The sequence below is a fragment of the Arvicola amphibius genome, chromosome 11 (assembly GCF_903992535.2).
Source record: "Arvicola amphibius chromosome 11, mArvAmp1.2, whole genome shotgun sequence".
Lineage (NCBI taxonomy): Eukaryota > Metazoa > Chordata > Mammalia > Rodentia > Cricetidae > Arvicola > Arvicola amphibius.
The window spans coordinates 63,941,458-63,955,243 of NC_052057.2; the positions used below are offsets into that span (position 1 = coordinate 63,941,458).

Genomic DNA, 13,786 nt, shown 5'->3' on the forward strand with positions numbered 1-13,786 from the left:
CACACTGCTTTCCAAAGCGGTTGCACAAGTTTGCATTCCCACCAGCAATGGATGAGTGTACCCCTTACTCCACATCCTCTCCAGCAAAGGCTATCATTGGTGTTTTTGATTTTAGCCAATCTGACAGGTGTAAGATGGTATCTCAGCGTTGTTTTAATTTGCATTTCCCTGATTGCTAAGGAGGTTGAGCATGCCCTTAAGTGTCTTTTGGCCATTCGAACTTCTTCTGTTGAGAATTCTCTGTTCAGTTCAGTGCCCCATTTTTAAATTGGATTCATTAGCATTACCCAAGAGATGCCCAATCATATTACAAAAGCATTTGTTCAACTATGTTTATAGCAGCATTATTTGTAATAGCCAGAACCTGGAAACAACCTAGATGCCCTTCAGTGGAAGAATGGATGAAGAAAGTGTGGAATATATACATATTAGAGTACTACTCGGCGGTAAAAAACAATGACATCTTGAATTTTGCATGCAAATGGATGGAAATAGAAAACACCATCCTGAGCGAGGTAAACCAGGCCCAAAAAGATGAACATGGGATGTACTCACTCATAATTGGTTTCTAGCCATAAATAAAGGACATCGAGCCTATAATTCGTAAAAAATCCTAGAGAAGCTATATAAGAAGGTGAACCCAAAGAAAAACATATAGTTATCCTCCTGGATATAGGAAGTAGACAAGATTGCCGGACAAAAAATGGGAACACGGGGGTGGGGTGGGATGGGGGATGGGGGGATGGGGAGAGAAAAGTGTGAAGTGGAGGATGGGAAGAGCTTGGGGGAATAGGATGGTTGAGATATAGGAAGGGTGGATATGGGAACAAGGAATTATATATTTAACTTAAGGGAGCCATTCTAGGGTTGGCAGAGACTTGACTCTAGAGGGGTTCCCAGGTGTCCAGGAAGACGCCCCCAGCTAGTTCCTTGGGCAGCTTAGGAGGGGGTGCCAGAAATGTCCAGATCCTATTGTCATACTCATGAATATCTTGCATATCACCATAAAACCTTCACCTGGCATTGGATGGAGAAAATGACAGAGCCCCACATAGGAGCACCAGACTAAGCTCTCAAGGTCCTGATGAGGAACAAAAGGAGGGAGATCATGAGCAAGGAAGCCAGGACCACGAGGAGTGCTTTTACCCATTGAGACGGTGGGACAGATCTAACGGAGACCACCAAGTCCAGTTGGAATGGGACTGATGGAACAGGGGACCAAACCGGACTCTCTGAATGTGGCTGACGGTGGAGGAGGACTGAGAAACCAAGGACAATGGCAATGAACATGAACTCTACAACATGGACGGGCTCACTGTGAGCCTTGTCAGTTTGGTTGCTCACCTTCCTGGACTTAGGGAGAGCTGGGAGGACCTTGGACTTAACATAGTGAAGGGAACCCTGATGGCTCTTTGTCTTTGGAGAGGGGTGGAGTGGGGGTATGGGTGGAAGGGAGGGGAAGGAAGGGGGAGGAGGAGGGGAGGAGATGAAAATCTTGAATAAAAAAATGAGAAAAATATAAAAAAAAGAATGTAGATTTCTATTAAATAAAAGGATAACATTTTTACTAATGTTTTTAGAGTTATTTACTTTTTAAAACAGTGACTTCTTTTTAACTTTTTAAAAAGATTTATTTATTATGTATACAGTGTTCAGCCTGCATGCATGCTTGCATGCCAGAAGAGAGTGCCAGGCTTTGTTACAGTTGTTAGCCATGATGTGGTCGCTGGAATTGAACTCAGGACCTCTTATAGAGCAACCAGTATCTTAACCACTGAGCCATCTCTCCAGCCCCAAATTATTTACTTTTTAAATTTCATTTTACATTCCAACCATGGTTCTCCCTACATCCCTCCTTCTGTTACCCCTTGCTGATGTAGGATTTCTCTTTGTATGCTATAAATAGGTTTTTATTGACATTGAATAAAAAAGAAGCTGTTTTGGCTTATAACAGGGCAGAATATAGCTAGGCTGGAAGAGATATAGAGTGAGAGTAGGTAGAGTCAGAGACATGTCCTGTAGCTGCTGAAAGAGAAAGACGCCAGAACGCCAGAAACTTACTAGTAGGCCACAACCTCACGGTGATACACAGATTAATAGAAATTGGTTAATTCAAAATATAAGATTTAGCCAGGAATATGCCAAAGTCATTGGTCAAGTAGTGTTGTAATTAGTATAGTTTCTGTGTGATTATGAAATGAAATGAAAGAGAAGTCTTTGAGTACAACTTGTCTCCTCCGAGCCCATCCCCATCCACTCCTCCCAAAGGCTAAGGTCTCCCATGGAAAGTCAACTAAGCCTGGCACAATAAATTGAGTCAGGACCAAGCCCCGCCTCCCACAATAAGGCTGAACATGTCATCTCATCATAGGGGATAGGGTCCAGAAAGTTAGCTCATGCATCAGGGATAGATCCTGCTCTCATTGCCGGGGGCCCCTCAGATAGATCCAGTTACACAATGTCTCCCATATGCAGAGGGCCTAGTTTAGTCCTGTGGAGGCTCCACAACTGTCAGTCTAGAGTTGATGCATTCCCACAAGCTTGGTTCAGCTGTCTCTGTAGATTTCCCCATCAAGATCTTGACCTCTCTTGCTCACATATTCCCGATTCCCTCTCATCAGCTGGATTCCTGGAGCTTGGTTGTGGGTCTCTGCGTCTGGTTCCATCAGTTACTGGATGAAGGCTCTATAATGATAGGTAGGGTATTCACCCATCTGATTACAGGGGAAGGCCAGTTCTGGCACCCTCTCCACTATTGCTAGGAATCTTTGCTAAGATCATTCTAAAAGGATAACTTTTACCAAAAAGATCTCACTATGTCAAGTAAAAAATCCTGCAGTTCCACTGCTCAGTAGCATAACAATGCATGACATTAGACTAAATATTTTAAGTGTGGTTAGGTTTACTCAGGGATTGAATTTTGTTGAATTTACATTCAAATTAACACACACACACATATAATATCTATAAATTAGCAATGTAGCCCATATATACATATGCACATATTTATGCTCTCTCTCTCTCTCTCTCTCTCTCTCTCTCACACACACACACACACACACACACACGCACACACACACACACACACAGAGGCTACAATGTCAGACATATGGAGGACATTTCCATTACAGAAACTCTAAGCAGAACTCACCTTCACCTTTAAACAATTTTTTTCATATTTATTCCTGTACTATGAGAAAGTCTATTGTTATTAGGGAAGTCAAACTGTTATTATAAAAGGAGAATTGATATTATCAAAAGGGATGAAAATAAAATCAAGATATAAAGTGTTATCATGCTTTTACAAAGAAATTATAAGGAAAGAGACTGAAAATCATTTCCAATTGTTGGAAAGAAAACTTATTTTGGAATAAGGTTGCCCAAAGATGTGCAAGACATTATTCAGAAAAAAAACTTGATTGAAAATTATGTGTAAAGATAGATCCAGTTTCTGATGGAAATGTTATCTGTAATAGTGGAGGGTTTATCAACCTTTATCATATTTAGTACAATTTAAATACAAATAATTGACAGATCTTTTGTGGAGCTGCTAATTATGAGATTTACAAGAAAGATCAAGTGGCCAAGAATAGCCTAGATCTTCCTAAAGGGCTTTAATGTGGCAGGATTTTAGCTTACTACATACACAAGTATAGCTCTATATTAAGCATGATGTGATGTGGCACTCGAGGGCAGTGAAATAAACACATTGAACAGAGTAGAGAGTCCAGAAACTGACTGTAATTTATATGGAATCAGCTAAGTCACAGAGAATTCTTTAGAGTTATGAGGCTGTAGAGAGATGCATGATAAAGAGCCTGTGTTGCTCTTGCAGATGGCCAGATTTGAGTCCCAGTACCCGTCAGCAGACTCAGAACCACCTATAACTTCAGATTCAGGATATCCAACACCTTTTTCTAGCCTCAACGGGCATGACACTCATAAACCCACTTGCACACATGCAAACACAATTAAAACAAACTTAAACATTACTAGAATGTGAATGAATTGTTCTTGAAAAGTTTGATGACTCATAAAAATGGAATAAATATGAATTATATTGCCAGGAGCCATCCCTGACGGTGGGCAGGTCCCAACAGAGGATTAAGGAGTTGAAGAGGGAGGGAGCCAGGCCATGGTGGTTGGGAGAATCTTGCAGCCTGACTGACTGGCAGCCAGAGTACTTCTTTATTTATACAGAATTTAGTAAGCAGGGATACATTAATGTTGTTCTAAAATGTAGATTATATCATTTTTGTGTTTGGACATATGTTTCACTTCCTTTTGTTAATCTTTTAGTCATCATTAATAAACTATGACAGAAGAGTTATCATTTCGAACCATTTTCCCTCAAGTTTTGACATCATTGATACAAAGTTATCTTTCATGACCATTTTTACTCATCAACTCCATAACCCAATTTTTAAGAATCAAGAGGTATATGACAAGTGTCTCTCGGGCTAGTTGCTTTTGTGGCTATAACAATATTAGACCAAAATAAACTTCAAACTGTGCCAGGCATACCACCATGTCTCAAGCAGTGTATTCTTAACTCTTAATGGTCAGAGTGCCCAAGAAATATTCTCAGATCAAAGTTGTTGCAGTTATTATTCAAATTCTGGCATAATACAATATTTATATTTTATACCTTTACAGAATACTTTTTATCACCTTTCTATACCATTCTTTGCCCATCAGTATAAGTCTCTGTGTAGCACAGAGAAAATTTTAGCTAATCTAACTTCATTGCTGTATGTGCTGCGGATTGCCTTGGTATATAGGGGGAAGACTTGTAATCTGAACTGTGGCCGACTCCTCAAGCCCACCAAATCTTGTTGACCTTTTAACATTTACTTTATTTTGATTATCTTGTTCTTGAGTAAGTACAAGGTCAGATGGTTGAAAAATGTCTCAAAGGTTGTGTGTCACAACCTCCATGGCATAAGGAAGACTATCAAGTAGATAAGAATATCTCTCTAAAGCAGCGGGAATAGTATGCTCAGGACTATCCTGGGGAAACATAGAAATAGCATTCCTGAAAGAAGGCATAAATGATTCATAAGAAATTTTCCATCAATCCAGTATTTCCAAATTGTATAAATTTTAAAAGACTCCCAAGTATGCAACAGATGGGGATGAAAACCAAAGCGGGCATGGTGGCTATCATGTGGCTCAGCTTTGCTGGATCTTTATCAAATGACTGTGCTGGCTTTATGATTTCTGCCATTCCCATCAGATATGGCTGTGCAATCATATTGCATAGATACTGCCTTGAAAAGAAAAATATACTAGAAGTTGAAGACTAAACCAAGAAATGGTATTTATATACCATAATGCCAGAAAATAGCATTTTAATGTAAAAAGTTACAATCTGAAAAGATAAATTTGACTTCATTAACCTTAAGAGTGGCTATTTATCTCTACATATCCTTTTCCTACTAAAAATTGGCCTGGGTAAAGCTATTGTATCATAGGTTATTAATTTATCTATATTTGAAAACAGTAATAAGTAAATGAATAAAATAAAAATCTAAATATTAGTAGACGATATATCTGCTGATCCAATATGGTAATACAGGAGCTCTGTCTTTGAAGAGGCACCTCAGGTTAGAAGAGGTTGTAATGGCATGGCATAATCTACCCTGAGTAGCTTTAAAGGGAGGATATTCCCATAAAAGAGTCAAAGTCACAGACATCTGAGGGACACAGAAACAGCTCTCAGATTTCTTTGTTTCTAGAACAATATATTATGAAAAAATGCCCTTTTATTTACATTAAAAGGTTTGTGAAGCAATTCTAGTCAAGTATTGCAAATTGAATCTATCACCTTGTTTGAGAAACCCTGAATGAAGCTATAGAGGAGAAGGCTACACACACACACACACACACACACACACACATGCTTACAAAGGGATATTGATATAAATAATCATTAAGTCTTTTTAAAATAATGCCACAACAATGCCAACATTATCAACATGATGATAGACATGCACTCATCTCTACACAAGAAAATACTATAATAATGGTGTAAAACAAGAATGTATGAAACTTAGAAATATAATATTGACTGAATAAGTGAAGAATATTATTTATAATATAATGTTAATTCTATAAAATGAAAAATATCACCCGTAAAATAAAAATAATTCATGGATGTTTATATGAAACCAAGAACAATATTATTTCCACGGTGATGGAAGAAGCTTAAAGCAATGTCATACATTTGAGGTAAATCTTGTGGTCTTCATCCTAATTTCTCACTTTGGAGAAGTTTGTATTATTCTTACATTTCAAAAATTACAGTTCCAAAATTAAATATTATACAAGACTGTTAAGCAAGTGTTACCTTTATGCCTTAATTCCTGGAGATAACCATCTCTGCTTCAAAGACCACACATATCCACTTACAAATCTAAGTTTATAGAACTTTCTACACCAAAAAATTCTTCTGTAGGAGGATCTTAGTTTCACGATGAAACATTATACTTTTCAACATGTATCATCCTTAGTTCAAGTGACACGATTCTTTTGGCTATTCAGGAAGTTTAAAAACATCAGAGAAGTACAACTTCTGTTGCCAAGAGAATATAAAAAAGAAAAATGTGAAAATGTGTGGGAGGTAGACTTGAGATTGCTGACAAATGCGTACAGAGCACAACTCCAGCACAGTTCATGCCTAAACTAGCAAATCAGACATACTATTAGTAAACACATTTGAGCACCACCCAGCTGTCAAGGAATAAACTCCAAGGGGATATATTGCCATACATTTTGGAATGAGTCCCAGTATGCTATTTTAGGACATTTGTGTTTTAGATTTTTGTTAGCTGCAACCTATGAAATTTACATTTCTTTCATTGATTAAGCAGGGTTTCTTTTTCCCCACTCTCTTCTGGGATCACAGAAGATAACAACAGCCTACATAAATATCATTGCTGCAGAACTATGGCTGTTCTAGCTATCAAAAAGAATGTAAAGCAGAATTTAGCAGATAGTTATTTTAAAATTATCCTTAGGCGTACTATTATAAAATGCTTTAAAAAGTAAGTTTCTTAAAGTAACATGGCTAGGAGGTTATCACAGGAACATTGTGCTCATATTCCAATCATCTGGTGGAAGTCTATGCAGGCTCTATGTTTTCATCAACAGGATGTTATGTGACATTGTTATAAAATCATCTGAAACTGAGATAAATTGTCAATTACATCAGTTACGTAGATTAAAGCTTTTATATCACAGCTAATTCTACAATAGACCTTGGCAAACATGGAGTCTGGGCTACTTGTTCAATTTGACTCAGTATCATGAGGATTAATCCATTCATTCAGTAGATTTTGCTCTGCATATTCCATGTTTCAGTTACAGTGATGGTTCCTAAGACTCCAGATACCAACACATAATGCAACAACAGGGCAGACACCTTTTATTCCTTACTAACTTGTTTCGTTCACTCATTAAGCTATCTGTCATTCATCGTGTGTCTTTGGAATGCAGACTAGAGGTTATGTATGAAGCTAAATCTGAGTTCTTAATTGCACATGAGAAAACTAGTCCTTGATTTTGAAGTCACTGTTTTTTTTGTCTCATAAAATATGAAGGCTCTCTAGCTTAAATTTCCATGTCAAATTGTAAGTACAAAGAAAATTGTGAATAAGATTCTGACAAATATAACTACACAAAACCACAGTCTTTCTTTGACATGCCCAATTCTCCCCCCTTCCAAGTCCACTTCGCAACAAAACTAAGCATGGATGGGCCGAGGGCAGAACCAACTCAAGTTGCTTATGCGGCCAACAGAAACTATTCCTCACTTGATGTTCACAGGGCCCCTAATTTTGATAAACAACCGAAGTGTCATGGAAACAACATATGAAAAATCTTTGTTTTCAGAGACAAGATGCAGTGGGCTAATCTACCAGTCTGCACTTGCAGTCTTCTGAGCCTGAGGTCCTGAGATTGCTAAGCGCACAGTAACAATGGGCTAAAAATAGGAAAAAGTACCATGCTGTTATTGCATTGCTTCCCTCCAAGGAACTCTCTGGTAAACACTGCCACCTCCAAGGGAATTAATTTAAAGCAAACTCCTCTTAGCTAGACACTCATCTTTTCAAAGAGCTACTGAGAAACCTGTACACTTGGGATGACTGAATCTGTGATTTTCCTTTGCCGTCCCTACCTGATTGGAAAGCTTCTTGTCTTTAATTCATTTACTGCTTTTCCTTAAAGATAATCTTCAGATTTCTACCAGAAATTGCTTCTTGGGACCATCAGGCCTTGATATTCAGGAAGCTGAAAGGAAGATGTTAGGTGAAATATTAATAATCTGTACCTATAGATTCCACTGTCTCACCTTTTTAACTAGATGCCCCCCATATCTTCTAATTTGTAAAAGGTTATAATTTCAAGTAAATACACTATAATAAGAACACAGTTTGAGACTTCAAGCCAAACAAACAAAATGAGGAGAAACATTCAAGTTTTCTAATTATTTTTAAATTTTATTTTATTTACTTCCATTTTCCTCTGGATTTTCTCTCAACAATCTTCATTTAGATTCTTATAAATTACTTTTACTAAATGTAATTTTTTACAAAATAAACATAAGAACCCATTGGAAGGGAATTTCACAGACACCTTTAATACTTTTTCAAGGTTTTTTACACATAAAAGTATGTGTGTGCAGGTCTACAGATTTTTGAAATAGGATGGTAGAGACAAAATAAATCCATCAATTATTAGTAATCAAGGCCAGTGGATATTAGGGTGAGTAGAAACAAGTAGAACTTTAAGGTCTTGAGGTCAACATTGTAAAATAATAATAGCAATTTCCTGATGACTAATGGAGCAGGTTTCTTAAATTAGAGCCACACCTGTTAGCCACCATCTGCCCAGAAAATTCAAACCTCCATGAGTAGAAAACAAGTGATATTATTCTACATTGTTCTACCCACATGTCATTCCCATGACAAGTGTTATTTTGTAAATTCATGTTGGTTTTGATTTGGAGTCCTTATGGCTTACAAAGAATGATGTATCTTATGCCATCCCTTTGCAATACTATAATTTATGGACCTATAAGAGGCACTGGACTACTAGGCCAAAAAGAGTCTGGGACTTCTTAGTGTGAGCCCTTCCAGGAGCTGAATCTGAGATGAGACATCAAATGCAAACTGTATTAGGAGTAGGTTATCCAGCCAACGTAAAGAGCAGAGTAGGGAATTGGAGATAGGGCCTGGAAGAAAGCAAAGAGAGCCATGGTTCTGAATGAGTTCAGGATGAGTTATTCCTGAAAATACCTGTTAGTACTTCAGAGGAGTTCTGAGACTTTGTAGAATGTGACTCATTGTTGCCCCCATAAATGGGTGAGAAAGCTGATATGCATATATCCCAAATCGCCTCTGTAATTGGTTTAAAACCCCATTAGGAAACATTAACTGCTAAGCTTTCTGGACTTATCTCAAAAGGCAATTACATGTAGTATTATGATGCAATGTGTATATATTGAAAGGGCAACTACTAGGAGATGTGGGAGCGACATCAACAGCATCAAAATGCCTTAGGATGGACTCTTGTGCAGAATGGATAACCTTACATCCCAAAACAATGTTTTTCTTCTGAGGAATTCAGATATTGATATCAGTAAAAATTTCCTCTTGTTAATAAAGTGTAGAATTCCAATATCCTAATGTTTTGGAAAGTTATTAGTGACAGAATCATTGTGAGAAAATTGAAATACAATTTTAATTTGACCATTCATGTTCAATTTGCATTTGCTAACACTCTCCCTGCTATATCTGCCAGATATTTAGTTACAAGGTGCTTTCATAGTCAGTATTTTATTTTCATCTATTGAAGACCCAATGTAAATCCATAACTATGGCACAAATTATCATGAAGTGCATTGAACAGTTCGAATTTTAATTCATGAATTTGCTATAAATCTGTAGAATATAAGGAAAGTTAACAGATCTTCTCCTATAAGGCAGTCTTGGATAGCGTGTGAATTAGGAAGGAAGAATGGGTTTCTGAGGCCAAGGAAAGCGAAATGTATGATGACAGGAGACAGAAAAATACCAGGTCCAGGGCAGAAAGGAATGCTATATATAAGAGGTATAATGAGTATCCGGAAGGGTGTGAAAAAGGAGCATAATGCAAAGATACCACAGGGTAGTGAATGACTTATGTCTACGTGGAAAAGATGTTGAGATTTAATTCTCAAGATTGTACTCATCCATTGATTAATTTTTTTCCTCATTTTTTTATTAAATATTTCCATCTCCTTCCCTCCTCCTCCCCCTTCCCTCCCCTCCCTTCCCACCCATACCCCCACTCCACCCCTCTCCAAGACAAAGAGCCATCAGGGTTCCCTTCACTATGTTAAGTCCAAGGTCCTCCCAGCTCCCCCTAAGTCCAGGAAGGTGAGCAACCAAACTGACAAGGCTCACAGTGAGCCCGTCCATGCTGTAGAGTTCACGTTCATTGCCGTTGTCACCATAGAACCTTCACCTGGCATTGGATGGAGAAAATGACAGAGCCCCACATAGGAGCACCGGACTGAGCTCCCAAGGTCCCGATGAGGAGCAAAAGGAGGGAGATCATGAGCAAGGAAGTCAGGACCATGAGGTGTGCGTTTACCCATTGAGACGGTGGGACAGATCTAACGGGAGACCACCAAGTCCAGTTGGAATGGGACTGATGGAACAGGGGACCAAACCGGACTCTCTGAATGTGGCTGACGGTGGAGGAGGACTGAGAAACCAAGGACAACGGCATTGATTAATTTTTAAATGGAATTATGAAGTTACACTAGATAAAAGTTGATTTGTTTATATGGCCACTGTGCATTAAAGATCTGTGTGCAATTTAGAAAAGTTACTGTTACTTTGAAAATTAATTTTTGTGGTGGAATTGTTTCCAAAATGTGGTTGCAATCAGGTACATAGGAAAAAAACCTAATAGCACATTACTAAAAGTCAAACAAGGTCAAATTAGAAATAAAGTTATAACTGAAAATTCCCTTCATTCATCTTTCTCCCCTTCCTTTCTCCTCTTTCTTCTTTGCTTCTTTTCCCTCCCTCCAACCTTCTCTTCCTCCCCTCTTTCCTTTCTTTCTCCATTCTTTCTCCATGTGGCAGGGCAAACCCAAGCTGGTTACAAATATTTTAGGTACCCAGGAATGACCGTATCCACTTCTACCTCCCAAGTGCTGGGATTACAGGCATGAGCCACTATTTCTGGTTTTATGTGCTTTGTGCTAGGTGCTCTGTCTAGGAAGCTGCATCCCTACCAGTTTTTTTATTTCAATGCTTCAAATGCATTATGTAAACACCTCAGGCCTATGGAGTTTCGGATTTGAGATCCGTTGTTATTTGAATTAATAAAATGTGCAATTTCTGTCTGTTTTCTATGTTTTTCCATTGTCTTTTCTACCTAGAAATTTTAACAGTTATGTCTGTTTGGATAGCAATTATTGTACTTGGGCACTTTGGGGTTTACTCGGGTTCCTGAGTCTCTAGGTTTATTTCTTCTGGCAATCTGCACACTTTGTTCACTATTTCTTCAAGCTTTTTGCATCTCACTTGCTCTCTTTTTAAACTAAGAATTTGATGACACAAATAATAGCACGTTCACACTGTACCAATGGCTTCTGAGATTATGAGACCCGGGTCTATTTTTCTCATTGGTTTCAGTTGTGGTCAATTATCTTTTTTTCCTCAAGTATGACATATTGTTAATGTGTAATCTATGTCTGTCATTTCCACTGGGCTTTATTCTTACTAGTTTTAATTTTTGCTTACGTTTTCTTTTTTGATGTATTTCAAGAAATACATATTTAAATGTCTATGAGATAATTATTTAGCCTACTTATTTTAAGTCCAACCTCAGTTTACTTGGCAATGATTGTACATACAGATTTTCATGATTTCCTGGTTGGAGGTATGATGAGTGATTTTTAATTGTAATTTTTGAAGAAATTCTGAGTACTGCATGATCCTGCATTCTGCTTTATCTTCTTCCTACTTTATTGCTTTGTTTTGTTTTTGTTTTTTTTTTTTATTTTATCCAGATATTACTCTACATTGAGTAATCTTGTGATGGCTGACTGGAAAAGAATATAGACATTTTTAATGAGTTCCATTGACATCAACCCAAAGAAAGTTGAGCAATTAATCACATTAACTGTCTATATGGAAGAAAAGTTCAGCTTGCCCTTTGGCCTTGATGCCTTCTCTTTAAATGTGGTGGAGCCACATACAAACTTGTTTTGTATTCAAGTGGAAGTAAAAGTTAAAATCCTTAATAGGACTCCCAATGGAGAAGGGAGACAGGAAGTATAGCTATGTTTTTTCACAACAGTTTGTTACATTTGGAGTCTACCTGTGTGTGGAGGTTCAGTTTCACATAGGAACATGTATGAGGTAATAATGTAGGGCCTACTATTTTTAACTTGGAATATCTTGCCTTGGACACAAAGCAGAAACTATGCTAAGTTTCTTGTTCGACTGTATGACTATGTGTGGTGTGTCCCGAGTTAAATGGCCACATCAACACTTCAGTGGCAATGAGCACAATGTAATTAGAGCAGATATCCTGGTGCATCTAATTCCCTTTGCAAGGAGGAACTTGAGATTCTTGAAGAAATGGTCAATTCTACAATAGACAGACTGTAGCAAGAAATATAAGAGATGATGTTGGCATTTTGCAATGTAAAAAATTTTAAAAGTGATTTAAAAAATGTAACTAACTGGGTGATTGCTCAGAGGTAAGCATTTGCCATACAAAAATGAAAACCCAATTTTCGATCTCTAGAACTCATGTAAACCCAACTCAGTACATGTGTATGTTGTCTTTTAAATTCTGTCCTGAGATGCCAGGCAGAGACAGAATTTCCAGAAGCTCACTGGCCACTGAACCCAAGGAACCCAGAAGTAACAAGAGACTGTCTTAAACAGGGTGGAAGGTAAGTCCGATTCTCTCAGTTTTCCTCTGATCTTTCTACATGGTCTGTGGTGTGCATATATCTGGACTCACACATGAACACACACACACACACACACTGATGCATTTATAGCATGTGTCAATTGAATTGAAAGAGGTTACTACTGCCAGCCTGACCAAATTAGCAAAAGAAATACAATAATTTTAGAATATAGCTAAAACTACAAAATAACCTACCACCAGTTCTTATCTGTGTGAACAGGTGATTAAATTTATTAAATAAAAATAGTAAGTGTGAAAACACACAAATCTATAATGCTAAAGAAGTCAAAAGCCACTCAACTCTCCATATAGAAAACATAACCCCCCACTGCTTACCATTCCATTATTAAAGAGTAAGCATAGTGACTTATTTCCTAATGTGTATTTCATAGAAAAACCAATATAACCATTATGGAGAAACTTGGCAATAACTGCTTCAGCTCAGTGATCAAGGTCATGCGCCCCGAGCAGTTACACTGTGATGGTAGTAGGTATCCTTGGCTCTCTGTGACAATCATCATCTCAGCAGTCTTTCTCCTTAAAAGCATAGTTTATTAGTTACTCTTCTATCATTTTAATAAAACGCCATGGCCAAGGCAATTCATAGGATGAGAAATTTATTTGGGGCTTATTGTTCCAAAGGGACAAGAGCTAATCACCATCATTGTGGGGAGCATGGCAACAGGCATTCAGGCGTGTTATGGACTAGCAACTGAGATCTAACATCTCTCTCACAATCAGGAAGCAAAGATAGCTAACTGGAAATGGCTAGAGACTTTTCAAACTCCAAAGTTTGCCCCAG

General features: G+C 37.8%; 1 protein-coding gene across 2 annotated transcripts in view; it reads right to left on the minus strand.

The window, feature by feature from the left end:
• The window catches only part of Pkia (cAMP-dependent protein kinase inhibitor alpha), a 79,234-nt gene that overhangs the window by 25,543 nt on the left and 39,905 nt on the right, over nt 1-13,786 (minus strand). Inside the window, exon 2 of one of the 2 annotated variants that reach the window (XM_038348068.1) lies at nt 8,180-8,292. The exons of the other annotated variant lie outside the window; for it this stretch is intronic. The gene's annotated coding sequence lies outside the window, so the exon portion shown is untranslated. The remainder of the gene's footprint in view (nt 1-8,179; nt 8,293-13,786) is intronic. 2 annotated transcript variants of the gene reach the window in all.